Source organism: Haliaeetus albicilla, chromosome 9 (assembly GCF_947461875.1).
Source record: "Haliaeetus albicilla chromosome 9, bHalAlb1.1, whole genome shotgun sequence".
Taxonomy (NCBI): domain Eukaryota; kingdom Metazoa; phylum Chordata; class Aves; order Accipitriformes; family Accipitridae; genus Haliaeetus; species Haliaeetus albicilla.
In genome coordinates this window covers 24,148,842-24,163,256 of record NC_091491.1, presented here as the reverse complement: position 1 = coordinate 24,163,256, position 14,415 = coordinate 24,148,842, and the positions used below count along the sequence as shown (strand labels likewise).

At 42.7% G+C, this 14,415-nt stretch overlaps 1 long non-coding RNA gene across 1 annotated transcript; it reads left to right on the top strand.

Annotated features, from left to right (window-relative positions):
* The first annotated feature begins 5,515 nt into the window (after positions 1-5,515).
* On the top strand, positions 5,516-7,655 carry LOC138686842 (uncharacterized). Its single transcript, XR_011326147.1, has 2 exons — positions 5,516-7,036; positions 7,235-7,655. It is a non-coding gene; the product is annotated as an uncharacterized lncRNA (long non-coding RNA).
* Positions 7,656-14,415: the final 6,760 nt, after the last annotated feature.

Below are 14,415 nucleotides of genomic sequence, written 5' to 3'. Positions count from 1 at the left end.
AATCATTTGTCTCGGCTGCCTGGGCCAGGCTCGCTTCTGCTGCAGCTCGCAGACGGCACAGTTATCCAGAAGACTGGAAGAATGCAGTCAAGAATAATGCAAAAATGGGTAAAAGCCAAGGCTCATCAATCTTTGGTGCTGTGCTATTACGTCTGAGCCACGTAGCTCAAACCTATTAGCATATGGAGCTGTTTGGGTGCTTTCTGGCATCTTGTTCCTTTGGAAAAGTAACTACAAACTTTAAGGTGCTTGTGTCAAACGAAGAAATTAGCGTAATACCAGCCTGTGCAGGCTGTGCTGTTAAACAAGGTTGTGTCTGAGGGGTCTGTGGTATATTTCTCTTCCATCCCACCAGCATCCCTTCCCCGTGCTTTGAAAAGAGGCCTTTCAGGTACTACTCATGTCACCTATCGTCTGCTATGTAACTCAAAAAACTCCAAGGGCCCAGTTCAAGAACCCAAAGCAATTTAGCAGCACATCCCAAACAATGTCAAACCAATAACTGGTAAATGCTGGCACTAGCTTTATTTGGCTTTAATATTGTGAGAAATTGCTGCTCTACTTTTGGAAATGATAATCCAGCTATCCTCCATTGTGGCATACTAAATATCTGGGCTGTTGTTCTTAAGAGGTAGACTCAGGTTTCCTGTGGCTGCGGGTCTTAATTAGTCCTGTAACTGTTAAATTGCAAATATTACTGAATATGCTGATGGTTTTACTTTCCTCTTGTCTGAGTTCTGCCCCAGCCTCCAGGCATCCAGGCTTGTTCAAATCAAACAGCTCTTTCTTCTAGTGAGCTTTCTCCTTGGCTACCCTTTCCCACCAAACCACCTACCGCGGATGCTCTCTTGGTGCCTTAGATGTAACATTCAGCTTCCTTGCTGCTTTTACTCCTCTGAGTAATATTTTGCAATAGTATTAATTATACAGTGTGCTTGGATTTCTCATACCATTATTAACAAATACATGTTTCCTCTAGCTTTCCTCGTTTGAACTGAATCTGTGAGCTATATCCCGTGTAGTATCTTTGACTGAAAAATACTTCAGTCCATTCTGTGCAAAGGTGAAGTTTAACATTCTGTTTTTGTGGATAGGGACAAACTGTTCTACAGCTTCAGGAAGGGCACAAGCCCATCACGGTCTCAGTTTTCAGAGGACTACAGCTCCCATGATCCCCAAGAAGAACTAGATCTGAGCTTTGACAGCGAGGCACTTTGGGAAAAGGAGGAGGTATACAAAAAACTTCCCTTTCTTCAGCAAGAGAAGTGAAGTTTGCAAGTAAGTAGGGCTGCTAAATAGGGAGTAGTAAATTCTCCTGTAAAATCCAGGTGGAAATCTGTGATGGAAATATGAGAGAGGTCCAAAGGGCTGAGAGAGATCCCTAAGGGCTCTAAGGGAACTCTGTATATTTGTCAAGTAGAAGGGCTATTAAGCAGGAGTTTTTAAATGTCCAAGCAAGGATGGCTAACAAGTTAAAAGAATCTAAGTTCTAAGGGAGATATTTGGATTCTAGTGAAACGGAAGGAAAAGGAAGACTGAAAGAATGAAGTGCTTGCCTCCGTGCCCAGTGTGTGGCCATGGGTCTTTAAGGGCACAGTGGGATGAAGGCTCCTATGCCTCCTCTACAGGGAGAAGTGCCGTGATCAGGAGTGAGGAAGATGATAGATGCTGGTTGGTTGTTAGAGCAGCTCTATGTTTTGTAATGGGCTTTACTAGGGGTAAGGGTTTAACTGGCGAATTAAAGTGGCCCGCCTGTCTGTGGTAGGGTGAGTTGGTGGGATAAGAAACTCAGATACAGACTAGCTGATAGCAAGTAGTAAGAGGTAGTTGAAGGTAGCCTTGTGTTTCCTGCGTCTCCACCTACAACCATAATCTCTTTTTGATCTCTCCTTTCGAAACTGTAGGTGTTGGTGATGATCTAACCAGCACCTGACTCGCCAGCCATTTGTCCTTGGAGGGCTGGGTAGTGCAGCTGCATCGTGTGATGGGGGAGTGGCTGTCACCCTGGCAAATCCCTTCAGAGGATTACCCAAAAATCTCCATAATTTTTCTCTTATCCTTAAACCACCCCCTCCATCTAATCAATGATGAACAAACTTGAAAGGCACAGTCTATTGAGATGGATGTGCAGAGTGGAGAAGAGCTAAGCTCCGCACTACTAAGAAAACCTGAGAAATGATCCCTCTGATGCACTTTCTGATGCTTATCGTATATTCTGTTTTCCCTGTGTATCTCTATAAAATGAATATATATTGTAATGCAGGAAGGTCCTTCCCCCACAAATCAGAACAATACAGCCAAAACAGCTAGCATTAGGTGTTTAAAAAGATTCACTCCAAAGTTTAAATTGTTGGTCTGACTTCTGCTGTAGCTGATTACACTACTCCTCAGGAACAGAAAGTACCTTTCTGCAGACTAGCCATAGTAAAAAAAAAAAAAAAAGTCTTACTAGCCCAGGCTAGCTCCTGAAAATTCACTGCACCTTTTTGGTCTGTTTACAATGTACTGTGGCCAACCAATAGCTCTTATGGGTTAATTTGGGGACAATAGCAGTCTTTGTTCTGGTTTTGGATTTGTGCTGGGGTTTGCACTGATATGAATACTAGGTATAGTATAACTGAGATCTTGAGGGTTTTAATATTAAATACGGAGCTACATATATTTGAGATGTCCAGCAATCCCCCCTGAGACTGATTTTTCCTCTGATTATTTGTTTTGCCAAACCCAGTGTTTTCCATTCTTGACTTGAACCGTCATCAAAAATGGTTCTATATAGTGTGTCTTTGAGTGATGCTAGGGAATAAATGTCTCTGTCTTATTTGAAGATGAATTATTTTGTTGAAAGGCTATTTTGTTTAGAATAGGAACATGTATCTGCCCCCCTCTGTAGTTCGCTTGAACTAGTTCTGCCCCAGCTGGATGAAGGAGTTTAGTTGTAGCTGCAAAGAACTTGACAAAGACTGTAAAAGCTGTCCAAGAAGAAGGATAAATAGCTTGAGCTCACGTCTAGGCTGCTAGTAGGATCAGAACTGGCCAGTTAGTGTGCGTGTGTCCCATGCTCCAGTGTAGATTTGTCATACACTTGGAAACTGGTATTGTCCTCACAATGGACATAGCAGAAAGCAGAAAGCTGCCCAAATCTGGCCTTTTAAAAAACTGCAACTGCAGCTAACCCCTTACTGCTGTGTGCGTGCCAGCTTTGCTCCTTTTTTTCCTGACCAGTACTGCTGCATTCACTGCTGAAAGCAAGCGAAATCCAAATCCTGGTCTTTCATGGAAGGGGGGGACAAGAGCTAGGGTGGGACATGGCTGTGGAATTAATGAAGTGGCATGATGTGTATTTGCACCTGTAAAACAGGAGCTGTACCGTAATATGAATTACAGGTCAGAGGTGCAATGCTAACTTTGGCTGCATGGAATAATATGGAGACAGCAAACACTGTATTTTGTTCGTGAGGCCAGCAAGCATGCTGTTATTTGTGTGCATGTAACTGTTTCAAAGTGTTCGGGATCTCACTGCTGGTGGAGTAATTTGTCCTCTCTGCTGCATGCACAGCAGTGCCTGCAGCCCCTTGAGGAGCGTGCTGTGGCTTTGCTCGCCTCCTTTGTTGCTGCTTGGCTACTTTCCCCCTTTCTTTTCTCCCTTCTTTTTCCTTCTCTGACAGAATAGCCTTCTGGGAAAGGGAAAGCTGAGTATTTCTGAAGCACTGCAATGCAAACAAACCAGCTCCAAATGAACCTTGACTGGGAAAATCTGTGCCACACAGCATAGGCATCACAGCGTGCAGTATGTGCGAGCTGCTAGAAAAGACTGCCAGGCTGGTGAGGAGCCCGAAGGACCAGGCATCCTCACAGTCCTTTGCCAGTAGAAGCGTTTGTGAGAAGTAGATTAAAACTAATTTGTGAATTAGTTTTAAAATGTTAATTTATTTTTGCTTGATGGGCCCGTACACTGTATAAAGTAAACACCAGTTACCGGAGTATGCTGTACCGCCTCTTCAAAGCCTCGTACAAGTGATACTTGTAATGCAGGTGTATGGTGGTGTCCACGTTTTCCTAAGTGAAAACAGAAAAGCAGTGCAACATGCAATGGGGTATAGGGGAGATGATCCCGCATGTAACTCCAGAGCTGCTGGCCACCAGATCTATACTCTAGACCTTCTCCTGTTAGCTGAAACAAGCAAGTACAAACGTAAAACTGGAGAGATGTGAGTTTCTAACTGAGAAGCAGAACCACCAAGCAGCTAATTGGGAGGAGGCTAGCTTCAACTTGTCCAGCTGTTCTGTCCCAACAGCTTGCCTGATGGTGTAATACATTGAAAACAACAGTAATCCTGCTGTCCAGTAACGTGTATAGGCTAGTTACTATAATCTTAACTACAGCTGAAAGCAGGGATGCAGGAAGGAGTATCACAGGTAAAGCCAACTCAAATCTATAGCAACAAGTCTTTCAAAGGATTGGCCATTGAGATGACAGACTCTAAGTTACGTTGGCTTCCAGTCCTCACCAGACTTCGGTTTGCTGCCCCTAAGCTGACAGCTTCATTCCTCATTTTGCCCTGTGGCAACATCCAGCTACCAAAAACTGTAATGCAGTTTTATGTATGGAACTTGCTGGGGCTTCTAGGGCAACACGTCTTCTCTCGCCTCACCTGTAAGTATAGGCATTAAAGAGAAGGTATCGTTGCCTGCTTCCACACCTAAAATGAGAGAATAGCTCATTGAGTAAGACATATTAGACTACCTTTTGAGGCTGTTTTTTCTAATATAGCCTAACATCCCCAGCTCTATGCCTTGGTTCCCATGCTTTGGGGATAAGAGATGGGAATAGCAATGGAATATTCTGATGCCAGAACAGCACCTGGCCCTGAGCAGCAAGGTTGCTGCTGTCATGCAGGCTGCCCGGGCTTTGGGCTCTTCTCACAAGTACTGCTTATGGCATAACTCTCTGAAAATCTGTCCCACATTCAGGATTGTTCCTATGACCCCTGCATCTTCTTGTGCATTGCAAATATTTCCTTGCACAATGCTTAAACAAAGGGAAAGTGAGGCAGAACTATCTGAACAGCCATCCAGCACCAGAGCACTTTGTGGTCAAAATAATCCTGAAGAATCTTTCAAATCCATACATGTCACCAAAATATAATTAAGACGCGGGATTACCCAATGGAGCTGTTGATTCATAGGACTAGGACTGATGAGCACCAGGAAAGTAATAGATTTTATTGGGTAATCCATGTGTTTGGACGCACAATCCTTCAAGCCAAGTCATTCTCGTAGGCCTTGGAAATCCTTGAATGACAATTTCTGTCATTGCCACAGGTCTTCATTAAAACACAGTGCAAAATCCTCTGCATTCCACCCATCGCGTAATACCAAGGAGAAAACACTGTGAGTAAAAAACCTGCTCTAATGGTTAAATTCCTGCCAACCTAATGTAGACATCTTTTTTCCTTATGGCTGCAGAAATGAGACCTTGGATGAAGCTCCTGTCAGCAATGAGTCTGATAGCTTGGCACCGCCTTGCAGCAGCTGGGCTTCAATGGATTTCATGTGCAAGTAGGCCTGAAAGTCATATTAATTTTTAATTGAATGTTTAAGTTTCAGGTTTAGGAGGTCTTCTTAAGAGACGTCTCAGTAATATGTATGCTGCTATGAATGAAGAGGTAGGTCTTAAGCTATGTGTTGTTGGTAAGCAAACTAAAACTCTCTACTGAGAATAAAAATATATAAATCCATGTGTATATATGTGTGTGTGTGTATATATAAAAGTATATTTTTAAAGAAAGACATCTGGCAGAAGTAACACCTTTGCAGCAATGAAAGCCGCCTGCCTTGCTCCAGTTTGCATTCAGCGCTGTGGCAGTTTCAAAGACCTTGATGGCTGGGGCAGCTGCATGCAGGAGGAGGTCACAGACGTTGGAGCAAAGAGTTTTGATCAGAAGGGAAAATCCTAAAAATAATGCCATAAGCTAAGCTGATACACGTGGAAAGAGCTTGGCAGAATTATGTAAAGGATTGGATGGTATGGTGTAGATTTCTATGCAGGGAAGGCTGGCTTGGATTATTTGTTTTGGTGGCGAATATCTAGGAAAAAGAGCAAAAGTGGAAGAGGACATAAAGAGAGAGAGAGAGTGCTAATGGTTTGGGCTCTGGAGAGATATGACTAGAAAATTAATTTTCCCTATGGAAATAATTGCATCTATTTCACCACTTTTTTTTCCAGCTATTTAGCCCTCTTCAGAACATACTGGCTTCCTAGCAAGTTTTTTAGGAGTTTGGCAGAAGGTATGCAGAGCTCGACTTTGATGCTACTCTCTTCTTTGTGGATGCTTTCCTAAAAATGCTAAAAAAGCAACTCTGGAATATCATAGCATTTCTTCTCATAGGCATCTATACATGTTTTGTTAGTAAGCACCATATGTCACTCTTTAAACAGCCCAGTAGTGTATTTACTGGGACCCGAGTGTATGTGGTAAGTAACATCACAGCTCCTGTATGTGGTGTACCGGCTATAATTACACAAAACTTCAATAAACATGTCATTTTAATCATTTCCCTCCCTTTCAGAAATGTGTTTATATATGTGTTGTTCTCTTACCCACAGTGAAGGAGTGTTTAGAATGTGTCATTAAGGGTAACAGATGTATTTGAATAAGGGCTTTTTTGGATGTCTGACTGTTCATTGGGATAAGTCCTTGAAGACAGGGCAGTTCTGAAATGTGAAGGCAGCATTAAATAAAAAATTTTTTAAAACCCAAACAAACAACCCATGCCACTCTCCCTGAGTGAAAACCTACAATGGAATGAAACACCCTTTTAACTAATTGCAAAATTCTTTAGACATGTTTCTCCTACAGCAACTGGGCCAGCTTTAGGCTGATTGATGGGGCTTGTGAAACGATCTTTAGGACCTTCCACTTTGATCAAAAAATATTCCCAACTCCTAATAGTCCAGCTGGCCTGGAGACGGACCAAGGGACATCTTCATAGATCCTTGGGATGCATTAAAAAATGCAGTCTTTCTTTTAGCAATGTAAGTATATATAAGTCTTTGGTACTTTTCCAGCCGCTCACTTAAACTTGACTTTGTATTGAGCGCTAGGTGTGAAAGAAATATACATGTCTTTAAAACGTATCTAGAAAAGGATTTTTGTTTATTTAATTTAGAAGCTGGCATTCTGCCTTGTGCTTTTTCTACTTGCTAATAGCAGGCAACTTCAGTCTCTGCCAGGTCCTGAGAACGGCTAGAGGCACCGAGTACACAAGAGGACAGAATTTACACCTTTGCATTTGGCTGACTTTGCCTAATTTGGCAGAAAAAAAATCTTTGGCATTCCTGGTTTTAAGAAATCTGCAAACTAAGCAAGGTTTGCTGAACTGTTGCCTGATGTCTAGGAGTTGCTAAACTGTGATAGCATTTCGACAATGAAATGGCTAAAATAGCACAAGCGTTGCTCCTGTTATTTCTAAAACACCTCAGGACCATCCTAGAATTTACTTGCTTTTATTTTCCTAAACAGCCTGGTACTAGAGACAAGGTTTGCAGTTAACATTCATCCCACGTGTTTTTCATTAATGCATATATTTGTTAAATTCTTGTTCTGCTAAGATGCGTACTTGATTTAAAAAACAAAATAAAATTGGAAATCTTTGAGGAGGAGAATTCTTGAAGGTCTTTAGCTAAGGTGAACCCAAACCCTTGCGAGTTAATTAAGAGCCTTCTTAAAGGCAGTTGGATTGATGTCAAGGTCACAAAAGGACATCGGCCTTTTGGGGGGGAACTCTGGGTGCCTAGATCAAAGATTACGTTCTAGAAAATGAAAGGGAAAACCAAGGAAACGCTGCTCGGTACCTGTGTATACCTGGAAAGCGCCCGGTGCCTGGACGTGCCAAAGAATGCTCAGGTACAGGGCTTGCAGGTCAGCGTGGTCTTGGTCGGACCCTCTAGAGAGCAGAGGCGGTGGCAGACAAAGCGAGGCGCTGCCGTACCGCGGCCTCTCCCCACAGGCGGCTGCTGCCGGTGGGTGCGTTTGCACGGGGCCGTGGGAAGGCGGAGGTGGCCCTTCCTCTGCTACCCCGCTGCTGAGAGGCGGGGAGCTGGACCCCCCTGCACCCGGCCGGGAGGACTCTGGCTCTGGGGGAAGAGGGGTGTCCCGAGAGGAAGCCCTGCTGCCGCCCGGCAAGTCAGCGACCACGGGGGCCGCCGTCCAGGTGCTCCTCCGGCAGCCCTCCCAGGGGGGCCTGGCCCTGCTGCTGCATGTCTTGAGCTCGGTGGATGTGTTTGCTCAGTGACTCAGGGAACAGGGGCTGGAACTTTAACGATACACGCTCTTTTCCGTGGGCAAACGAGTGGGAAGTGCTGCTTCCTGACAGGGAGCTTGGGCTGTTGCGAGCCCCGAGCGGACTATCGTGGAACCTGGCCTTCAGGCCGTTGCGAGCCCCGAGCGGACTAGCGTGGAACCTGGCCTTCAGGCCGTTGCGAGCCCCGAGCGGACTAGCGTGGAACCTGGCCTTCAGGCCGTTGCGAGCCCCGAGCGGACTATTGTGGAACCTGGCCTTCAGGCTCCCCGTCAGCTGCAGGTTAACCTCAGATTCCTGCAGGAAGCTACGGCCAGCGCGTAGCAGGTGGTCAGCACTTCAGGATGCTTCAGGATCTCTTGCTCCCCATCTTGAGCAACCTGATCTAGTGCAAGATGTCCCAGCCCGTGGCAGGAGGGTGGCACTAGATGATCTTTACAGGTCCCTTCCAACCCAAACCATTCTATGGTTCTAATATACGTGTACACAGACAGTGGTCCTGCTTATTGGAGATGTCGGAAATATCCCTTACAATTGCCTTTAAAGTAAAATTGAAGGAAATGTTAAGTAATACTGATCAAAAAATAAAATTGTCTCATTGTGAAAATGCCAGAATATTGTGATTGTTTTGTATTTTTGCCTCCTTTTTTTTTTTTTTTTTCCTACAGTCCTGAAGCCATTAGACAGTAATGAAGCATGTAACTGAATCCATATTATTGGTCGAAAAATGTTTCTGATGATAGCGCATGCCTATGCCTAGTTGTTATAACTTCTCAATTAGCAGAACCAGAAAAGTAGGTGAGGGAGATTATAGTTAAGGAATTTGCAGGGTTTTTTTATTCTTCCACTCCTAGCTAGACATGGCAGGATCCCATTGAACTGAGAAGAAGAAAATTATATTCCAGAAATAATTCTTATTGTCTGTCTTAAATTTACTACTGACATTCTCTCTCCATACTGAAACAGAAGTGTTTTACGGATTCAGATTTTCTTTATAGTGGTATCAAACTTGCTGTTTGCTCAGATTAAGGAATATCACGGATATGTGCGATAAAAAATGATCTTCAAGAGTGCTATGCGCAATGTAGCTCATTTAAGGAATATTGCTTGGCTTATGCTATATGGGCAGAATCTGCAGACTGTCTAACAGCATTTTAAATCAAAGTAGTGCTTTTAGTAATGACATGAATAAAACATCCCCTAGCCAGGTAGCTGGAGCCAAATAAGCCTTGAGATCTGGCCACAACTGATTTCAATCCCTAGAAAGAATTTAGGTCAGAAAGAGACACTAAGAAATGCGATTGCCAACCTGAGTATCACCTGGAAAAGCTGTTACTGTTTGTTCAAATATCTTTATTTTTTTTAATCAGCACAGCAGGCTTGTGTAAAATACATCAGTAACAATGAACTTTTGTTAATATACACTGCATTTATATTAGGAAGATATTGCCATACATCTGATACACCAAACCTGGGAAAATGGTCTTGCATATAGATTTTTATTCTAGTATATGTAGCTCTTAATCCATTATGATCTTGGTTTTTTCTGCACTTTGTCTTTTAATGTCTTGAGAAACTGTAGCCATTTCATGGGAGTACTGTGCTACCAAGTATTAACATATCATGCCCTCCTACCAGGACATTATTTATTTAGGTATTTCCTGAAGGTAAAACAAATAAATTATTGGCATCAAAAGCTTATCCTTACTTTGCATCCATGTCGTGACTGTTCAAAAAGCCAGGCTTAGCACACGTGGGCCTGATTTACAAAGCTCACTGGACTCTCTGCAAGAGAGACATATACATACATTGGTGATCTCATGCATGTTCATAGCAGGTTCAAGGTATCTAATATGTGGGGTTTTTTTCTCATTTGCTTTACGCCTCCTTTCAGACTGAAAGTCCAAGAACCATAATCCCATTACTGAAAACACACCTTCCTTCCCACCACATCTTCCCCATAATCTGCCTTATCTACAACATTTGTGAGCTTTTTTGTAGAAGACTGTCTAATTTTTTTGTGCTTGTCTAGTGCTGGATATGAGTACTGTTTGCTGGCCCTTAGATAACAGTCTAGTAAAGATCGTAGAAGTAATCTTATGGTTTAAAGAGGCATCTTGTCTGTATTTATTGTCATGGTATAAAATCTGTTAAAAGATCACTTTTTGCATTGAACTCAGCCTTGTAAGTTGAGAGCTGTTTAACGGCTGAAGAACAGTTGTGTTTTTCATGGATGTTTCACATTTTTTATGCAGAACTAAATGGACAGTTGTACTATGCAATGTGCTTAACTACTTGGTGGTCATGTGCCATTACCATTTCGCAAACACATCTGACTGCTGAAAGTCTTGCTCCCTCTACCTCCAGTTTTGCATCTTCACCGTAGCCAGGAGCTACCACCAGCACAACTTGGCCAAAAAGGTGTATCCAGGGGAATAAATGCACACTACTCTGCTTCAGGCAAGTTCCGCTGGGTTAGTTCAAACAGCTGACAAAGGCAGGCTTTCACTAACCAGCACGCTTTGACTTGGGCAGATTAGGAAAACAGCAGCGTAATTCCAATTTATGGAGCTATGGGAAGAGCCCTGATTTCTGGGAATGCCCATTCCAGATGACTGGCATCTTTAGCCTGCAGAGCCAGGTCTGGAAGAGGATGTTTACTGGCAGCCTCTAAAATAATGACTGTTTTCTGAGGCTACAGTCGTGCAGTCATTGTAGAAATGGCTTTGTGGCACTTGAAGACATCCATTCCCACCTGTAAACTGGAAATTGCCCTCTTCCTGGTACAGCTCAAATGTCAGAATAAATCATCTAGGCACTCCTCATGTGTTTCAGCGCAAAGGCAGCAGGTTAGTAAGTGCTGGTAGGAGTGATGTGAGTTTACCCACCTGACTTTCTGCTGGAATTTAAACACTTATTTTTTAATACTGTCTTTTACACTATGCAGTAGGGCTGACTATACAGCTGCTGCGGAGCAATGACAAACACCTGGATGTCAGTCACATCTTAAACTGGCACAGCTGCTTCTCCAGTAAATACTTGTCCCAAGACTGAAGATTAGCCACTTTGCTGCGCAAGGCTTTCTATGGCAGTGGAAAGGCCCTGGACAGCATGCAAACTACAGCTGGCTAGAGATTTCTCCTGTGCAGAAGAAACTTTAAAACAAAGCATATATTTTAGAAGGAGGAAATTCCCATGTGTAAAAACCTAGAATTTTTACCTGAATGTGAAAAGGCCACAAATGTACAAGCATTTTAAGTATGCAAGGCAACCAATTCTCTGTCACTTAGCAAACAGGAAGCGTCAAAATAGCTGAGGCATGAAAGACGGTAACAGCCACAAATAAGTAATCTCTGGTGAGTGTAACCATGAAAACTTTGAAACGTGTTTCTCTCTCAACTTTCAAAGCAACTTCCTCCAGTCCCAAAGAAACTGAAGTAGTACTAAGAAACTAGATCCCATAAGAGTAAAAATTTGTCAACCATCTCAGAGCACACGTTCTCCACCAGCATGGTGTGAGCCACAGCAAAGCAGTGGGTGAATGCTACCAAGTAGCTACATTACCCAACCACATCTGCATACAGTGCCAAGAGCTGCTGATGGTATTACTACTGAAGTGAGTGCCTCAGTAAATCTGCAGCTTCTGTATTAGAAGGAAGTGGCGTTAGCTAGTCCTGACAAAACTGGCCCCATTTGGACTCTGACTTGGTATTTAGCAAGTTACTGAGCTTCATTTGACAGGTTGAATAATGAAGGATCTGTCGCAGCTGTAGGTGAAAAGTTTTAAGGAATAATTACTTTTGGCGTTGCATTGGTTTTGATCTTGCTTCACTTTCCAACCATTTGGTCGAGCTGTCTTTTCCTACTTCATTTAAATGCCAGTACTCTCAGAAACCACTTTCCCACATGGGTGTTTTATACACCAAGATCAGGTCACCTCTAACCTTTTGGTAGGTGTTGGGGTAGTGTGATGGTATTGGCGCAACCTTTTAACTTTCACTTAGGTTTGTGCACAATATTTTCTTCCATGGTTTGTAACAGAAACTTTTTTTTTTTCCTGAAAATCTGTCTTGAGTGTTTTGAAGCATCTCACTCTTTCAGGCCATCTTCTGACACATTATGTACACACTTGTTCACCTCTAAGAGCAGATTGTTGTGATGCGGTAGGAAAAATTTCTGAACCTGAACCATTTGTCTAACCGCACCATTGCAGCTTTCACTGTTGGTTGCAACTGCACAGCATGAATTTTTTTTCTGTAATGTGAGTGTTGCACAAAAGATCAGCTCTGACCAAATCTCCTGTCACACTACAAAAAGCCTGTAAAAACTCTCCAATTGACAGTGAGGCAGTGGACTCATAGCTAGAAAATGGGGCTGTAACATAAGAATCTTCCTATTATCAATGTGATAGCATCCCCTGTTCTAGCTGTAACATTATAGTGAGGACACAGGCATTTATACAGTTACATTGTACTGGTGTAGCCCTTGTTTGACAGAGACCAAGGTAGGGTGTGAAAGAAGCCGATGGTACAGTAGTTACAGCAATTGCTGCCGTAACAGAAGCTGCGGTGCTTGTGAATTACAGGCTATCAGTTTGCTGGAGTATTTTGCAGTCATATTGTGCAAGATGACTGTCAAAGGCATGCATTAGAGATATGAGTTTGCACTTGAACTGAGACTTGACTTAGTCTCTTAAGGACTTCATTATTATTCAATGTATTATTCCAGCAATCTTGAAGTGGGTCAGGTACTGAAAGGGAAGCCAGTGCTGGTTGGACAGCATTAATTTTGGTTATTATGTGCATTGTCTGGTTAGACCTGTTTTTAAAATGTGCCACTACACGATGCACTCATTACGGCAACCTCCTCATCTCTCCTGCCAGTCCTCAGCACGCTGCCTGTAAACAGTCCACTCCGAGTCTGCCGGTGCTAGGGGCAGATCTTGTGCAACAAGTTGGTGGTGGAGTCTGCTGTTGGGTTGGCTGATGGGGTGCAAAGCGATACACAGAGCTCTAAGGGAGAGCGTGGGTTAGCTGTGCCCATCAGCAAGGGTTCTGTTGGTTAAGTCAGGTCAGTAATAGAGAAAATAGTACCTCAACATCTCTCTTTCTTCCTGCTTGCAAGAATATTTGAAAGTACTTTAGTCTGTTTTAATTTTGAAACCGTTGAGCTGTTTAGACTGTCATATTTTAGCATGTACTCTATTTGTGGTGGCATTTAAATGCAACAGAAAGAAATTTAAACACAGCCCAGCCAAATGTTCTAAGCAACGAGTTTCCATGAGGGAAGAAGCAAATAACTTTATGCTGCCTGTTTTCCTTCTTGCCTTGCCACTCTGCAGCCTTTCACTGCACCCCCAGGCCTCTCAGCCACCCCCACTACCTCCACCATGTCAAAAAAAACCCCCAAACCAAACAAACAATAAAACCCAACTGTGCTCCTTTTTCAAGAAAATAAAATAGTATTTACATTATTTCTGTAGAAGGAAGAAAGGAGAGAAAAATAACCCTCCAAAATTACAGATCTACTTGATACACTGGTAACTTTATTGTATTGAATTATACCTCTCCCTGAAGTCCTCTGAAGAAGTGATGGAGGAAGATAAAAACAAGCTTTTTCTTTATCCAGGACATGCAGGAAAGAAAAGAAAAATTCCCAAAGTGGATAGGAACGATGTGAAACAGCATGCCTTGAAATTGTTCTGTTTCTTTGAAGAGAAATCTAGTTGTGCTCTGGTAAATCATGTTTCTGAATATTTATCATGTTTTTACAGGACTCTATTGTCCCTGTACCTATTGTAATCTATGAACCTTGTACACAAATCAGTCAGTTATTGTTCTGTTTTGCAGGGGAAGGATTAAGGCACTAAAAGGATACATTTATCTGGTTGTCCTGAGCTTTGTTGTTCTTTCAGTGATTTGGAGTAAGATTCTGCTTTTGCCAGAACTACTTTTGGCAGAATCCTCAATAAGATCTATTCAAAACCACCCTGTGGTTCATTCACTGGATGTTTGTTTTGCTGGTGCATATCTCTGTGTTACAAAAAAAAATGCATTTTTTTCTTCAGGTTGTAGAAATGGTGATGAAAAGAATGATTTGTTTACTGTCTCTCCC